We start from the raw sequence: 13,491 nt of genomic DNA, 5'->3' as shown, positions 1-13,491 counted from the left end.
TTTTTAATAATACATTACTTTGTTCTAGAGTTACATGAACATTATTTTAAATAATAATATTTCTCGTAAAGTCAATATATGATTTGTTTTTTTGTTTAAGTATGTAAACATTTCGAACTAATATCTGAGTACTTCTTAGAGTTTCATGTACATTATTAAATAAGAATACTTTTTTATACGATTTATAAATTTACATATAAAATAATAAAAGGACATTTTATTAATTATATTTTAAATAATTTATTTCATTTGTATGTATGTATATGATTTATTATTTTAAATTTTTATATATTTATTTTAAATAATTTATATGTATAGTTATAATTGAGATAAACATATTTTTTAGAATTACATGACAATTATTTTTACCAAATTCTAAGAAAGAAAAAAAAAGATCTGAATAATAGGCCCGGGTGACTGCAGCCCATTAAGGCATGTGTGCGTGTCCGTTTATAAACATGTGAAAAATTGACATCGAGGCAGGTATCTCATATGTACAGGAATCAAAGTTTGTGCAGTGGCTAGCCTGACTGGACATCAAATTAATATGTATTTCCATAATAATGTACTCTCTGTAATGTTTTTTGTTTTTTGACGTTCCATGGCTGTTTTCAAGAGAATAAATTTTGGGCTTTTCCATAAGAAAAAAAATCAGGGTATTTCTGCCAAAAAAATGGCACACGCCCTCACCTGTGCCGTCCAGCCACTGACAGTGGGTCTCGCGCCACGTTGGCACACCCAGTTAGCATCTTGTGCGTATACAAATGTGATTAGCACTGTAGACGCACGCTCAAGCCAAGTTTTTCCACTGGTTCAATGTATGCCGCAAGTTTTAGCACCAAACTGACTTTTCTCGCCAAGTTCAATCACCTGTGGTGTAATTGACTCAAGATTTAAATATCGGTACAACTAGAATAATATGGATGTGTGCATATGTTGGATTACTGTTGATGCAGGGAATGAATCTAAAGTAAACATATTCTGTTATTTTCTTTACGAGGCAACGAAAATTGTGTAGGAAGCATGAACGCGGCTAAATTAATCTTAGGAAAAAATGAAAAGGAAGCACATAATGACAATGGGTGCAACAATAAGAAACTATGGAAGCGTATGTGCTCAACATTAAAGTATTGCTGTCTACCATGAATTAAGTTAAAAAATTTGTGCTAGAGCAGGGAATGTATCGTACGAAGCTTTATCAAATTATTATGTACAAAGCAACTAAATTGCTTGTTAGACAAAGAATGGCAAGCACAACACACATGATACCCTGCCAGACAATCTACTCGAATAGATAGATCGTGATATAATAACATAATACCATATCACACAATATCACAAGGTACGATATAATAACATCAACCTACTTTGCTTTATATATAAAGCAGGGCGAAAGCCTTTTTCGGTAATAACATCAACCTACAGTTTCATGTCGAATAGATAGATAGAGATATAATAACATGGTACCAAGTTACACAATATCACAACGATAGCATAGTGCTAGCTTAGCCAAACTGCAGGTCATCATAATTTAACTTAAACCAAGCGGGGCTCATTTTTGGATCGGTTCTCTTCATTAGTTTTTGTTGGTGATAGCCTGGGCTTCTACCGCATCGCCACCAAAAGCAGCAACAGTAAGGATACCGAAAAATGCCAACTTGGCAGCTCCAGTGAGCACACCATCAACCTGATGGACAGAACATCGGAGCACTTCAGACATAGGTGACGGCTATGTGGGAGCCAGGCGGCGTCCTGGCGGCCGCCCCACCACCGCCGGCCGACACCATGCTGGGGGGGGGGGGGGTCACATCTGATCCCATCGAGATCGCGCTCATCGCCGGCGCCCCAATCCGCGCCGCTTTCTCGCGCTGGGGTGTCACATCTGATCTCATCGAGATCGCGCTCATCGCCGGCGCCCCAATCCGCGCCGCTTTCTCGCGCTGGGGTGTCACCTCTGATCTCATCGAGACCGCCTACTCTACCTGCGGCGCCGTTGGAGAGCAAGGAGGGGTCTACGGGATCGGGAGGTGGTCGTGGTGAGCTGCGGCGTGAGATCGGGCGGGACGTGCGCCGGTGGTCGCAATGGCGAGTCTCGTTTTCTCTCATGATGGATCCAGGGGTGTGGATCGAAGGGCGGCTTCGGTTCACCCCTCATTCAAGATGGGTGGTTCTCTTCGATCTGGAGAATGATATCCTCGCCGGCGATTATCTTGCAGTCGAAGACGTGATTGAGGTAGGTCTTCAATTCAAACTTGACGATTATAACATAGTTGTTGGCGAGTATGTGCAGATAGACCTACGCTCGAAGGCAGCCGAGGTGATTGATCTGACGGAGCCGATTCAGGCAAGACCGGGAGGACGTTTTTGGGCGCTTCTGGAGAGCGACGACGAAGATCAAGAGGAGTGTGTCCCCTCCAGGGTCACGGCTTCGCCGGTCGTAGGGCCGTTGCCGGAGCATATGATCAAGATTGCTCGTCGACGCCCTCATTTTGAGAACCACAAGCCGGCTATGAAGCCCTGGATCGGACCGATCCCAAAGGTATGTAGAGAACCGATGACTTTGTCTCAATTTTTGCCGGATGATTGGACTTTGGTGACGCGAAAGAAGAAGAAGGGAAAGATTGGCCGGCCGCCGCCGCAGCCAAGATCGCCGGTGGCGAGTTCGGGCACTGCCCGTGCGGCCAGAAGGGCCTCGCCGCCGATCGGAGGGATTAGCGAGATCCGTGCTATGAGGTCTCGCCGTTTGAATTCGATCTTGGGCCTCAGTGGCCCCGATCAGGCATCGGGAGACGTGGGCCGGCCTGCCGCTGGGCATGAGGCCCATCGCACGGCAGATCTACCTGGGCAGTTAACTGGGTATGTGGCCCAGTATAACGAGGCTTCTGACGGTTCGACCGTATACGTACAGAACCGCATGCGTGTGATCGATCTCCAGGGTACGTCTGCTCAGCCGCCGTCGCTGTGCCCTAGTTTCCGCAAGGGAGGCACGTCGGGGTATCGCCGTTGTGGCCCGGGGAGAGCGGCGTGGATTCCACCCTTAGGGTTAATGGCAGGCCGTGGGGCTGTGGCACCGCCCGCTAAGAAGCAGCCGGCTGCCGCTGCTGATGGCCGGAGTGGGTCTGCTCCGCCACCAGGCGGTGCGGCGCTGCCGCCGGCGGTGGGCGCGGGGCGCGGGGCCCTGGGGCAGCCTGGACAGAGGCCGCTAACGGGCGGTGGTGCGCCGCCGGTCTCCCAGGGTCGCGGCATTGGCCCTATGGGCGCTCGGCCACCGGCACAACTTCCCGCCCATGCTTCGGCCGGAAGAGGCGGGCTCAGGCCTCCAGCGCCGAGTACGGCAGTAGCTCAGTCGGCGGCGGGTCATGGTGGGCCCCGGCCTCAGGCGCCAGGCGCTTTCGGTGCAGTTCCGGTTGGCCGAGGTGGAGGGCCTCGGCATTCTGGGGGGGTGCCTTTGCCGTCGAGCAATCAGCCGCGGGCCGCACCTCCGCCCCATCACGTCACGAGGCCGGCGCAAAACCGGGCGGGTCAGTCACAGACGAGACAGCATTCTAACAACAGAGAGCCCAGTGATCCGCCCCAGAACTAGTGGGGGGATGATGGCTATGATGCGTATGGTGAGGGACGGCACCGTGGTTCCTCGTCCACGGGAGGAGGTCGTGGCTATGCCTGGCAGAGCGATGGGTCGGCGGAGCGACCGTTTCTCGGCCCTACAGGCGGTTTTGTTGAGGGAGCCTCAGGCCCAGATCGTCAGAGAGGTGGCTTTCAGGGCCATCGCGGAGGTCGGGGAGGAGGCCGTGGGAGGTATCGTCGACCGCCCCCGCCTAAGGCAGTTGTTGATCACACGGGGTCAGCGCTAGAGCCCCATCATGCGCCCACTGAACTTCCTCCTCAGGCGATGGAGGTGGTGACTGCTTTGGCTAGTGCGGAGATTCCAGAGGATGGGACCATGACTGAGGATACCGGCAGGACTGATGCTGACAAGCCGTCCAAATATGCGCGCAAAAAGGAAAAGATGCTTTGCTATCGTTGTGGGGAAAAGGGCCATTTCATTGCTGAGTGCGTGGCGAAGCTATGTGAGACATGCGGCAAGCCGGATCATCCCTCCAGTGAGTGCCCGTTCTTGCGTGACCAGGCACCGTCACTGACTGTGTATGGAGTCTACTGTGCTGAGCTTATGTTTTTTGAATCACCGGCCGCGAGAGAGATTCCGGATGAGACCCCGAGCTTGACCACAGGGGTTGTGAAGGCTACCCAGGGAGAGGTGACTGAGGCTCAGATCGTACAGAGGCTTCAGGAGTTGGCTCCGGGGGACTTTCGGTGGGAGTTGGTGGTTCTCGAGGATAAGGTTTATAAGATCGAGTTCCCCACGGTAGATGACTTGCAGCGGTTGTTGAGCTTTGGTTTGTGTAGAGTTCCTGGCACTTCGGGCATTCTAGAGTTCCACGAGTGGAAGAAGGTGGAGCCTAAGGGAAAGCCGCTTACTCAGGTCTGGTTGCGGTTTATAGGCGCTCCGTCTAAGCCTTTACAGGATGTTCGAGTGGTGGCCAGTTTGGGTACGTTGGTTGGGAAAACGGAGAGAGTTGATATGGCTTTCACTCGGGCTCACAGGGTAGCCCGGCTTTTAGTCAGTGTTCTGGATATTGAGTTCGTGTCTGATGTGGTCAACTGGACCTATAGGGGCGAGGTGTTCCCCCTAGATATTGAGTTTGAGGACACAGATCTGTTTGCACAGGCGGTTAATGGAAATGATGTTGATATGCATGAGGGTGTTGGAGATGCGGGAGCTAATGGGCCACAGACCGAGGAGCCGACACGACAGGGGTCGAACGGGTCTCGCCCAGATGCTCAGTTTCCCGGGGAGGGTACCGGGGTTCAGCCAACAGCATCGCCTTCGATGTCGATGACCTCGTTGCGGTTCGGGTCCTTTGAGCCAGCATCAGCGCCACCTAGACTTTGGAGTGACCGGGTGGATTCTGATGATTTGGTTGAGCACACGCTACCTCCATTGGAGTTTGAGGGGGCTGGCGGTTCTGGATACTTGGTGAGGGCCTCATCGGCGAGGACTCTGGTTGGAGTTGGGGGAGGGGGAGCCGGAGGGCGCTGCTCTTTCCTTTCCTCCTCTGGTGGTCGAGGCGCCGGTGGGGATTGCTACCTGTGTGCTGGCGGTGGGGGGCGGGGGGTCAGGGCAGGAAGCCTTGACGTCTCCCCGCCATATCCCGACGCTGATGATGTCGGTCACGTTGGGGTCAGCCAACACCGGGGGAGGGAGCCCGAGGCAGGTGGCCTCGGCGCCTGCTACTCCGGTGGAGGCGGCTACACTTGCGCCATCTGCTGCGTTGGAGGAGGGGCTGGGGCAGGAGGCCCTGGTTCCTCCTTCTTCCCCGGTGGTCTGGAGGACCACTTCTCCTTCGCTGACAGCTCTTCAGTCTGCACAAGCGGACGGGGAGGGTGGAGGGCGCGGGCAGGTGGCCCCCGTCATCCCCTCTCTGTCCGCACCGGTGACAGTGGTCCCCGGAGTGGGGCACCTATCTCTGGGGCTTGGGAGCCTGCAGTCGCCTCCTATGGTAACCTTGGCTGACCCTTTGAGGGACACAGCGCCAGGTTTTACTAGGGAGGAGGTTGTTGCTTTTGGCGGGATCCCGGACCCCGTCTCGACAGGGAGACGGATGAATGCTCGCATCCACGAGCTCCCGGAGGTGGATGATATGCAGCAGCGGTGCGCTATGAGGGCGGCCAAACTTCAGGAGGCTGCATCATCTTCTGGTATGTCCGTCAACATATCTAACTCTTTATTGCATTTTTCTAATGAGGAAATTATAAATAATGCAAACCAGTTAGGAGTTTCACTAGGCGCAACGGATAGTGAGATCACTAATTCGGTCAATGATTTGTTAGATTTGGAGGCGGAACGTGTCTTAGAGACTATTCGTAATCTTGCAGCGGTTAAACCAATGAATGATGATGAGATTGATGCATTAGGGGTTAGAGTGCTCGATAACCTGTGTGCGGATCTAGCACCCCTTACTCATGACTCTGACGAAGATGATGTACCCCTAGAGTATGAGGAGAATGAGGATAGTAATATATGCGAAACCGGTTATGGGGACCGGGCGACTGAGCCTAGTATACCTAAGCGTAAGTGGAAACGGAAGATTTATCCCGACTCCGCAGTTCGTAGGAGTGCTAGGATTCGAGTTACTAAAAAATTCCATGATGAACTATGAGAGGAAATTTTTGGAATAGCAGAGGTCTGAAGGACTTGGCTAAAAGAAGATTCCTAGCTGAGGCAGCTCTAGAGCTGAGGTTAGATTTTGTTGCTCTATCGGAGACGGATAGAGATAACTTTGCGCCACAGTTTCTCTCTTCTCTTGTGGGTGGTATTGATTTCGATTGGCATTGCCTCCCTCCGCGAGGAAGATCGGGTGGTATCTTACTCGGTGTGAGATGCGATTCGCTTGATGTCCGAAGTGTCGTGATGGGAGACTTCGCGGTGAAGTTTCGAGTCAGGTCTAGGGTAGATGGGTTTAACTGGGCTTTGGTGGCGGTTTATGGTGCCGCACAGCCTGAGCTTAAAGCGGAGTTCCTAGCGGACCTTGTTCGAATCTGTGGGTCAGAACAGCTTCCAATTTTAGTTGGAGGTGATTTCAATATCATCAGGAGGAGAGAGGAGAAGAACAATGATAACTTTGACGGCAGATGGTCGTTTATGTTCAATACCATTATTGAAAGCTTGGATCTGAGAGAGATAAAGCTTTCTGGTAGAAAGTTCACTTGGGCTAATGCTCTACCAAACCCAACCTATGAAAAACTTGATCGGGTACTTGCGAGCGTGGAGTGGGAACAAAAATTCCCTCTGGTTACGGTGCAAGCTTTTTCGAGGGGAATATCCGATCACACCCCATTGTTCATGGACTCAGGAGAGCCGAACCATGTGGGTAACAAGAATACCTTCTCCTTCGAGATGTCTTGGTTTGAACGTGAGGGATTCTTGGACTTGATCGCCAGGGAATGGGTTAGAGGTGTAGGAGGCAACAATGCGATAGAGCGTTGGCAGAATAAGATTAGGAATTTAAGAAGTTTCTTACGGGGTTGGGCTAAGCACCTCAGTGGTGTATATAAGATTGAAAAGGATAGACTCCTTACTCTTATACAGGCCCTGGACATACAGGCCGAAGTCAATATCTTGTCGCCAGCTCAGCTTCAGGTTAAAAATGAGGCGGAGAAGAGGCTGAAAGAACTGCTTCGCGAAGAAGAATTGAAGTGGGATTTGCGTGCTAAAGTCCGCAAAGTGGTCCAAGTGGATGCGAATACTCAGTTCTTCCATTTGATAGCTAACGGCAAGCACAGAAAGAAGCGTATCTTTCAGCTTGAGCAAGACGAGGGCACTATTTTAGGTCAGGATAACCTAAAAACATACATTACTGACTATTATAAGCAGTTATTTGGACCTCCGGAGGATAATTGTGTGTCCCTCGATGAGTCCAGGACTGAGGACGTGCCTCAGCTATCAGCTGCTGATAATGATATTTTGGTTGCCCCGTTTTCGGAGAAGGAGGTTTGTGATGCTATTGCACAGATGAAAAACAATAAGGCTCCCGGACCGGATGGATTCCCGACGGAGTTCTATAAAAAGTGCTGGCACATTATTAAGGGGGATTTACTACCTATGTTCCATGATCTGTTCTCTGGCCAGCTTCAATTATTTCACTTGAATTTTGGGACTATCACACTGCTTCCTAAGAAGACGGATGCTTTGAGAATTGAGCAATTCAGGCCGATCTGTCTTCTCAATGTTAGTTTCAAAATTTTCACCAAGGTCGGGACTAACAGACTCACACAGATTGCGCATTCTGTGGTGCAACAGTCCCAAACTGCTTTCATGCCGGACAGAAATATCCTTGAAGGGGTGGTCGTCCTGCATGAAACTCTCCATGAAATCCATTCCAAAAAATTAGATGGAGTCATTTTTAAGGTGGATTTCGAGAAAGCGTACGATAAGGTCAAATGGCCATTCCTCCAACAGTCATTGCGTATGAAAGGGTTTGATGAAGCCTGGCGCCGCCAGGTTGAATCATTTACGCAAAAAGGTAGTGTGGGAATTAAAGTTAATGATGACATAGGTCATTACTTCCAGACACATAAAGGCCTCAGACAAGGAGATCCGATGTCCCCTATCTTATTTAACATTGTGGTGGATATGTTAGCAATCTTGATAGGAAGGGCTAAGGAAAATGGTCAAATAGGTGGACTGGTACCTCATCTGATTGATGGAGGTGTATCCATCCTTCAGTACGCTGATGATACAATCATCTTCATGGAGCATGACTTGGCCAAGGCTAGAAATATGAAGCTTCTGTTATGCCTTTTCGAACAATTGACCGGGTTAAAGATTAACTTTCATAAGAGCGAGCTGTTCTGTTTTGGTAGGGCCAAAGATGAACAGGATGCTTATAGGCAATTGTTTGAGTGCGAGTTGGGAGAGTTACCATTCTCATACCTGGGGATTCCAATCCACCATCGTAGGCTGACAAACAGAGAGTGGAAGTGCATCGAGGACCGATTTGAGAAGAAACTGAGCTGCTGGAAGGGTAAGCTCATGTCATACGGAGGACGATTAATCCTGATTAATTCGGTGCTTACGAGTATGCCAATGTTTCTCCTATCGTTCTTTGAGGTTCCAGTTGGTGTTAGGAAGCGACTGGACTTCTATAGATCGCGTTTCTTTTGGCAGGGTGATGAGCTTAAAAGAAAATATCGGCTTGCTAAATGGGATATTATCTGTAGACCGAAAGACCAAGGGGGTCTAGGTATTGAGAATCTGGAAATTAAGAATAAATGCCTTCTTAGCAAGTGGCTGTGGAAACTCTCATCGGAGACTGATGCTATGTGGGCTCAAATCCTTCGCAGCAAATACCTCCAGACAAAAACTCTGTCCCAGGTTATAGTCAGGCCGACCGATTCGCCTTTCTGGAAAGGCCTGATGAAAGTCAAACAGGCCTTATTTAATAGGACGAAGTTTGTTATTGGAAACGGCTCGAGTACACGTTTCTGGGAGGATACTTGGCTCGGCGACACACCCCTGGCCATCCAATATCCGTCTTTATACCGCATAGTTCAACGACGTGAGGTATTCGTCGCATCGGTCTTTCAAACCACCCCCCTTAATATACAGTTCCGTCGAACGCTAGCGGGCAATCGTTGGGAAGAATGGCTCCATCTAGTTAGGAGACTGATGGATGTCCAACTTTCACAACAACCCGATGAATTACGCTGGAAATTGAGTAAGTCTGGAGTTTTCACGGTTAAATCAATGTATATTGATGTTATCAATTTGAACTCCATTCCTACATCTAAAAATGTTTGGGACGTCAAAGTTCCTTGGAAAATAAAAGTGTTTATGTGGTTTGTACATAAACAAGTTATTTTAACTAAGGATAATTTGATAAAGCGTAATTGGACAGGACCTACTAGGTGTAGTTTCTGCGATCGGGATGAGACTATCAAACACCTCTTTTTTGATTGCCCGATGGCCAAGGTACTTTGGCAGACAGTCCACATTGCCTTTAATATCACTCCACCGAATTCTGTTAATGCGTTATTTGGGACTTGGCTTAATGGGATTGAGTCTGGCTTAGCGAGACATATTCGGGTTGGAGTTTGTGCTTTGCTGTGGACTCTCTGGACTTGCAGAAATGATTTGGTCTTTAACAGATTATCATGTATACATTTTTTGCAGGTCATTTTCCGATCTACGGCACTGATCCGTTCGTGGTCGCTACTCACCCAGACGGCGGCCAGGGAGCATTTGGTTACTGGGTCTTTCCGCTGGGAGATGGTAGCTCGGGATATCTTCAACCGGTTTGGATGGCGGTCATGTAATAGGATAGGTTTTTAGTTTCCCTATCTACTTTGGGCCGGCCGGTTGTGGCATCTTGTCTTGGCTAGTGGGTGTTTCTAGCCTTTTTTTAGGCTCTGTGTGAGCGTTCTGTACTTTTTTATTACTTTTGACGACCTTTCGAACCATGTAGATACTTATCTATTTGGCTAATAAGATGGCCGTATGCATCTTTCTGATGCAGAGGCCGGGGAATTCCCCTTTTCAAAAAAAAAACCATCAACCGCACGGCAAATGGACAACAAGCGCCAGCATGCAGAGAGGAGGTAGATCACATGAGATTATTATATGTATCGACTTCTGTCAAACAAACAAACAAACCGGAAACCAAGCAAGAAATTGATCCTCTGATGTTGTACGTACGTACAAGTGAGATTCATCTGGTGTCAGCTGAGTGTGGGTCTGCCGCATTTTCTGTTGGGCCCTAAAACAGCAAAAAAAAAAAGAAATTGGCATGATAATAAATAAACTATAAAAAAGTGAATTCCTGCAAAAATGAGTTGGGGTCGCCCCTCCGCGGCCGCCGCCAGCGTTCCACCAAGCCTCCTCGCCAGGCATCGAACCGCTGCCATCGATCCCCGCCGGTCTGCAAATAATTAGGCCTCCCAGGAGGACGAGTGAGAGCTTCTCAAGTCGGCCCAGCCGCGCGCGCATCTGTGGCAGTCGAATCGAATGAATCCTTGACGCCCATCCGACAGAACCGCAGGGAAAGCCTCGCCTCGCCGCGCCTCGCATTGGTTGACGGCGGCTTCAGTCGGACGGGCGTCGCCGGGGAGGTTAGCACGGACAACGGAGCGGCTGCCATGTGCGTGCATACCTCCAAGATCCAAGCCGCCCGCCCGTACAGGTGCAGGCTACATACACGGACACGCCCGCCCGAATCTAGCAACACTCGGGAAAATATTTCATCCCATCTCCAACAAGAAGCTCCTGCTCCTCCTCGCCTCTCGTCCAAGTCCCAAGTCATAAGTCACACGCGCATCCCGCACGCGGATGGGTTACCCTTTCCTGTATATATACAAAAAGAGGCGGCGGCATACATGGTGAAAAGAAGCATATGATTCGATGAGGCGGTGGTCAGAGAATCGATGAGGTGGCACAAGCCGAGCCCTCCATAGATTGCTGGCGGACATCCCTAGGCACGCATTCATTCATTTCATTTATATAGGAAAGACGGTTCATTAAATGGCACGGGTACTTCGTTTAACGAGGTTCCTTTTCCAAGAAACATGCGATAGAATAAAAAAAGCCAGAGCAATTTGTTTGTTTGTTTTCATACAACAGCTTCTTACACAAGCATCACCGAGCGACAACAAACGCCTGTTCCAACAGCTTCTTACACATGTCATCAGCTCATCGTCTCTGGATCACTCTAGACACTTAAAATAGATGTGATTGTGCCTCATCATATCATATCATATCATAGCATTATCACAGATACGGTATTATGGTCATCTTAGCGTCAAGTTTTAAATTTCTTAGGCAGTCAACCTCGTGGTCGATCCTGATTCTTTCAACCATTAATTTCCTTTGTCCTACTCAGCAAGCGATTTGTCTTACATGATCATCACAAGAGTCGCAAGCAAGATTTTTGTAACATAGGCAGGCAGGTTGCAGCAAATGAATCCTCAAACTGGTTATGCGATCAACAAGACAAGGCATTACACGTGGGCGGAAATTTGAGAAGCGTTGAAACAATGGTATTATATACTACTACTCATCGCATAAATATTGCTGCAAGTAGAAATACAGTAACCTGGATGCTTTGCCTCGTCCTATACCATCTATCAGTCAATACCACCAGGATGGATGATATCTAAGACCTACTCCCTCCGTTCAGAATTACTCGTCACAAAATTGGATGTATCTACAACTAAAATACATCTAAATGCATTCATTTCTTGGACGAGTATTTCCGAACGGAGGGAGTACTACCTAGATTCCAATGCATCCATCCTACCAACACATCGCGGCAAAGCAAATTCTCAAAAGAAGCAACTACTCTCGACAAATGACAACCAACGCCTACATCCATCATCAGGGCCTCGAGCTTCACCACCACGACCTCGCCCGTCCTTCTTCAACTCGCTTCAGTACATCTTCACTGGCTTCTTCCTTCCAACTCACCAGAGAAAACCTTCTTCAGCTTCGTCCTTCAACTCACTTGAACTGATTGACATGGGATCAGCATAGACAACTCATTGACATCGGAAAAGCATAGACCCTTGGAACAGGAGCAGATTTGGCATGCTTCAATTAATTTCGGTCTCTTCACTTGATCAGAGATACATACACATGATCAGAAATGGTCACAAGGGTATGAAAAGAAAAAAAAATAATGGCTTGTACAATATCAAATGCTTATCATGATGAGTGAGACCACAAATCAATGAACAAAATGCACCCGAGTGGCATGAGCTTGTCTCTGATGTAATTAAATCATGTAATCATGCTCCAGCAAAACTGGATCAAATTGGCAAACAAACTGATTTTATAATCCAGGGTACTTAAAAGATCAGAGTACCAGAAACCAAGCCAATAGTAGGAGAGAAATCTCTATGTTTGGACTAAACAAAACTTAAGACCAATTGGTGCCGCAGGAGTTATATTGAATGACAGACATACGAGAGAACTTTCCACATTCTTGTAGCACGGTATCAAGAAAGGCAACTGTCGGTGGTAATGAATTCATGATAGCCATTATTAACAAGTTCAGTTTTTATTGTTCCTGAGAAACATGCTCCTAAAAGAAATATGCGACTAGGAACACAACTCTATTGACCAATAATCAAGGCATGAGCTATGTCATTCACATCTTAGATTCCAGTATGGCTAACTGGCTAAAAGCTGACTAAAATGTGAGGTCAAATTTATATGAACAGTAAGAATGCATTGTATGTAGTACGTCCAACGGAAATATGATAATACAAGAGTGTATAGGGAACCTTTGATCCTTGCATACTTCCATATGTGGATGTACACCATGGTGCACAGGCCGATTCAAGTCAATCATTAGCGTCACATGCGTCCTTTGGCACTCCGATGGTGGATCCCCCCTGCTCCATCGGCATCGGACCTGCAAGAAGCTATGGCTCAGCACACATGGATGGTAGCTGTGGTACTAAGATATGGCAGGAATTTCTGAAACTAAATTTACTGTGGAAAGGATAAGGCAAGGTGTAATGTGATGACAGCGCTAATGCTATGAACGAAGAGATGAGGATAGAAGAAGCTCTCTCTCCCCTCCCTGTTCTAAGCGATAATGGCAGTTGCAAAAAAAATAGATGTGCACCTGCTGTAATCAGTAACATCCTTATCCCACACTCTTTCTCGACTGAACAAAAACGCACATATATCAACCTCTCCACCCAGAAGAACCAAATTTGAATGTATTCAGAGCAGCAAGCCTCCAAATTGAAAGCATCCTGCAAATTACAGCCTACCCGTACGCTACACAGGAACATCTCATGTCGGAAGTGAAAAGCAGAGCAGGTGCACCTAGGTCCATGCATAGCTTTCGAGACTCAAAGCAGCGGTTGAGGACACGAGAAAGAAGAAGGAATGGAGAAAGAATGGGCTCACCTGCGAAAATTGTAGTC

Source organism: Triticum dicoccoides, unplaced genomic scaffold (assembly GCF_002162155.2).
Source record: "Triticum dicoccoides isolate Atlit2015 ecotype Zavitan unplaced genomic scaffold, WEW_v2.0 scaffold24594, whole genome shotgun sequence".
Lineage (NCBI taxonomy): Eukaryota > Viridiplantae > Streptophyta > Magnoliopsida > Poales > Poaceae > Triticum > Triticum dicoccoides.
The sequence above is the reverse complement of the archived record's forward strand: the minus strand, read 5'-3'. Positions refer to the sequence as shown.